A 5,313-nucleotide genomic window follows, 5' to 3' on the forward strand; every position below is an offset into this window, starting at 1 on the left:
TTAAGTTATGATAAAAATAGCAAAGTACAGGGACAAGAAGAACAATAACGAATTATTACCTTTATGCTACGAATATTTACTTACTGCGACATATCACTGCCTATTATTACATATTGAGCATTGTTACTTACATTCTCAGAAATTTGACTTATTAAGTACTAATTATAGAAGAATTATTTCTTGCTTCCTCGTACATTCTGCTGTCTATGAGAACGGGTCATTGGTGTCTATTAGAAACCGTAAAACCATTTAAAAAAAATATCCAAAACTTCAAAAAAAAAAAAAAAAAGAAAAAACCATCCAAACCGTGAACCGCATGCGAAACCGTCAAAACCGATAAATTTTCACATCCCAGTTATCGAAACTCTAATCGATATGATACAGTGGTGACAAGTGGAGCTTACAGAGGTTTCGTAGCTATTCAAGATCAGTGAATGAACATCATGCATCAGGAACTGCTGATCAGATCGAAGAGAAATCTGTGCCCAAATAGGGAAACACCAAAAAACTTATCGGATACCAAATCCGAAGCCCCCTCAGTATTTTTGACGAAAACCGAAATCAAATGCTTAAAAACGGGAAATCTGCGAACCGAAATGAAAAACAAAACCGAATACTCAATTTTTTTTGGCACTAAAATCGAAAAACTGATCTACTGAATACCCAAAACCTCAAAACCTAAAACCCCAGGGCCTCCCTCCATTAGTTGTGCGTGCCGTGTGTGTGTCGGTGTTTTATTATTATTATTATTATTATTATTATTATTATTATTATTATTATTATTATTCAATTTTTGAAATGACTGGTGATTTGTTGATGTAGGAATTTTCCACATTTAAAGTCTCGTTAAGTACGATGCTAAGTTATTTTAAAAGCCTGTTTTTGCATTTGCCAAATCCAAGATCTCATAAATATAATACTTAGCCTCCTTAACCGACTTAATTCACACCAATGAGCTTTAAACCGGCCTCTCCCCTCCCTTGGCACTTTAGCCCACCCAGTTTCGTGGCTTTAGTTTCAGATAACCTGCCCACAGCAAAGTTGCAGAGTGAGGTTACCGCGAGGAGATGGACTTAATTTTAGCAATGAACTATAGTCCGGAAGCCAGGACTGGAAAATTGAGGTTTCGCACAACCAACGAGTTAGAAAGGTTTGATAGTAGGTTTTGATAGAGGAAGACCTGCTGATTAACGCTAGGTAGTTTGTAAAGTCAAATTGTGGTATACGTTTTGCGTTAAGAGGGTGTACGGTGTTTTCGTGGACAAACCACTGTTCAGCATGAAAACGAGGCCGACTTATAAAGCGGGATTCCCTGGCCTTTTGACTATGATTTTAAGACTAAACCTTTTATGTGAAGTCAGTTTCATAACAGGAACTTTGCTTACTCTTTAAATCCATGAAACATGTACCATGACTGGTCATGTGACTCCGTATTCTATGCAAAACACTCTCAGGTAAATACTTATCAATATAGTTTACTTTCATTTACAAACATCGGCCTATCATCTCAAGGAAAGAACGAACGTTTTTGTGTTAGAAAAGATAAATTTGCACTAAATTCTTATGTAAAAGCTAGAATTTCTCTTTTAAAGTAAAGTTTAAATGGATTTTAAAGAGTTATCCTCTCAGCATGAAAACGAGGCTAGATAGTGGGTAGACCTTTTCGCTTTCTTTTTCCACATGGTAATCGTTAAGAACTATGAAATTGTGTGACAAATCATCCAAGGGTTATCCTTATTGTTTTGATAGGTGTGTAATCGTCCATTCCATTCTTTCTATCAGAAAATTGGAAAAGGAGAGTTTTTCTCTAAAAACAAACCGAGACTTTACTCACTAGTATTATGGGATACATCGCGATGAGTCTTACACTTAACTTATTACTAATACTTCATGGAGCAAGTGATCTCTTTTGAAAGCTGCTGCTTTTTAAGTTATGGAACAGTGTAAATCTATCGAGGCCTAAACTTAGTTTCATGGTTCAATCATCACAATCAGAATCACTGACATCGTCTTCCTCCCATTGTATCCCGTGTGGTTTGCAACATGTTTTCTTTGCCATACAAGTGCAGGCCTCGGTGCAGGAAAGACCGACATTGGCGCAGGAACAGTTGTTTCGACATTCAGACATCTTGCAAGTGCAAGTTGTCAGCTCTAGTAAACTGCTGGGTAGGGAATCCTTCGTCATAAGGTGGGGTTTCCGCTCCCCATCTTCCATTATCCATCCATGTCCCACTGGAGAAGGGATTTCTCCCAAGCCATCAAGAGAGCTCTCCAGATATATGTCTGATATTTGTCTGTGGTTTCTTCTTTGAGGTTGGATAGATGTTACAAATAAATGCTTCCCATTTTCTCAGTGTCTCTTCGTCTTCTTGCTCTTCTTGTCCCAGAAGACCAAGACTTCCCTGGTTCCCTTGGCTTCGAATCGATCGTTGCTTTCCATGTTTTTGTCTTACCAATCCCTCAGATTGAACTGTTGCTGTCAATGTGCCAGTTTTTCGATAAAAGTGGTTACCCTGGTTCTGTCGTTCAAGCGGGTTACCACCGCGCCCAACTTATTGATCGACATTCAGCACTACAAACGTCACAAAAGGAAGATTCCGACCTCATTCCTATCATTCTCACCGGTTTCACCCTCACAACCACTTAGTTAAATCCATCATTCTTAAAAACTTTAAATTACTTCAAAACGATCCAGAGACAAGCACTATCATTTCGCAGCCTCCGCTCATTTCATTCAAACGCGACAAAAACATAGGAAATGTTTTGGTCAGAAGTTCTTTTCAGACTAATGACCAAACCAGGCACTTTTAAATGGACGACAAAACGCGGAGCCTACTCCATGGAGTACCCTCTGGGGTACCTGGATGGAGCACCCCTAAAAATCATGTATTAGTCAAATGAAATAGTTTATGAACATGGTGAATCGTTTAGATGTACATATCCTGATATATTTTGAGCTTGTCAGCTTGAGACTTAAAAAGGTAATCCCTATCTTTAAACTGAGCTTCTCCTCACCCATCTTTTTTTAGCGTAATAAAATTGAGGTATATACACAAACCAAAAAAAAACAGTGACGGGTCGGCAAATAAATCCGACTGGGGTTGTTCATCTGGGAAATGCAGTATGCTTAAATAGTTTACCTCGTGCAGAGATCGAAACAGTGGGTTTTGTTTATCACATGGAGTTGTTTGTCTTCTCGTCAAAGGACTCATTACACAGCGGTAAAACCAAAATGGATGAACCAGTAAGACTGAGAGCCCTAGTAAACTGTCCCCCAAAATCCTGGATTGTATCGAACTGTGGCATTCGGAGAGCTTGTAAGCTCAATATATTTTAGGATATGTACATCTAAACCATTCACCATGTTCATAAAATATTTTATTTGACCAATACATGACTTTTAGGGGTACTCCATTAAGGTACTCCAGAGGGTACTCCATGGAGTAGGGCTCCGCGTTTTGTCATCTCCCCTTTTAAATGCACTCGTGCACGATGCAAAACATGTCCTTTCATTCACAACGCAGAGAAAATATCGGGACCCAAACGATCCATTAAGATCACCGATCACTTCACGTGCACCCCTGTCAATGTAATCTATTGCATAACTTGCACTTATTGCAAAGAGATTGACATCGCCGGGCGAAACAGGCAGAAGACTAGGTGACCGATTCCGAGAACACCTTCGCGACGTGGAGAAAATAAATAATAATAATAATACAATGATAATAATAATAATTTAATATTTATATTGCGCAAATTAACATGTGGATATGATCAAATGCGCATCACAGCACTGTTCGAGGAACTTTGGCCAGACTGCATAAGCAGTTTACAAACAATCGAAGGAAACTTAATTATTTGAAGATGCCCCCTTCCCCCAATTTCCAGTAAACAGGCCAGACCACATCCCAGTAATCTCGTGAGTGGGTTCTTTAAAGTCCCCTGCCTAACCAAATTATCTAGTTAATAGATGCAGGAGACGGGACCTACGGTTTATTCTTCCTTATCCGAGAAGACTAGAATCTGTATCCATTTCTTATTAAACTGAAAGGTAGCGCATTCTCCTCAGTTATTTTAACGGACCTTGAGTGTTGGTCCGGCGGGGCTCGAACCATCGACCTCGACCTCCCGCACAACAGTCCAGCGCTCTAATCAATTGAGCTAACCGGGAGGCGGTTAGAGGAATGACAAGGACACATCCAAACCAGTCGCTAGACATTTTAATTTACCTAATCATTCTAAGCAACATATGGTAATCTGCGGTCTTTCCTTGCACTTAGGTAGCACGGAAAGCCGTGCTACCTAAGTGCAAGGAACAAAAGCTCATCTTTCAAACCGGCAGTCTAAATCCCATAGGTATTAACGAAAGCTTTTCATTCCACAAATTTATTCGTGTTTTTCTCGTTGCCATGTTCCCACCAATAACGTAGCTCCATTTTATGCCTTTAGAAGCATACACAACCCACGATTCCTCTATTCGCTCCGACGAAGGGCTAACGCTCGAAACGTCAGCTTTATAATCGTAACGGTGGGCAATTTACCATTTCTACTTTGTTGATATATTCAAATTATTTCGTTACCCCCACCGACGCAGCCCCAAACAGTTTCTTTAGAAACTATTAGCCTTTTTAGTGATTAGTACTTGTCTAAGAGTGTTTTTGCATATTTAGAGTCACCAGACCAGTCACGGTACATGTTTCACGGATTTAAAGAGTAAGCAAAGTTCCTGTTATGAAACTGACTTCACAGAAGAAGTTTAGTCTTAATTCATGGTCAAAAGGCCAGGGAATCCCGTTTTATAAGTGAGTTTCGTTTTCATGCTGAACAATGGTTTGTCCACGAAAACACCCTCTTAACGCAAAACCTATACCACAATTTGACTTTACAAACTATCTAACGTTAATCAGCAGGTCTTCCTCTATCAAAACCTACTATCAAACCTTTTCTAACTCGTGGGTTGTGCGAAACCTCAATTTTCCAGTCCTGGCTTCCGGACATGATAAGAAAACGATCGAAAATGAAATTAATACAGTTTCCTTCCGTCGCGCCATATATACCTAATTATATATGGCCTGTGCGTGCAAATTTGAAGAGACACTCCCTTAAATCTGACCACTTCCGCGCGTGATTGCGTACTCAAAGTATAGCGGAATATTGCGAAATTAACTACGTAAGTCTCTTTACAATTCTCAATATTAGATTTTGTTCGGTGCCCTACGTGCCTGAGATACTTCGTAAACTCAAAATAACTGGGCGAGGTCGCAAAGGTCTGACCTTCCCTGAACATATTCGTTTTCCGGTCTTGCGCAGTTG

The sequence above is a fragment of the Stylophora pistillata genome, chromosome 8 (genome assembly GCF_964205215.1).
Source record: "Stylophora pistillata chromosome 8, jaStyPist1.2, whole genome shotgun sequence".
NCBI classification, from domain to species: domain Eukaryota; kingdom Metazoa; phylum Cnidaria; class Anthozoa; order Scleractinia; family Pocilloporidae; genus Stylophora; species Stylophora pistillata.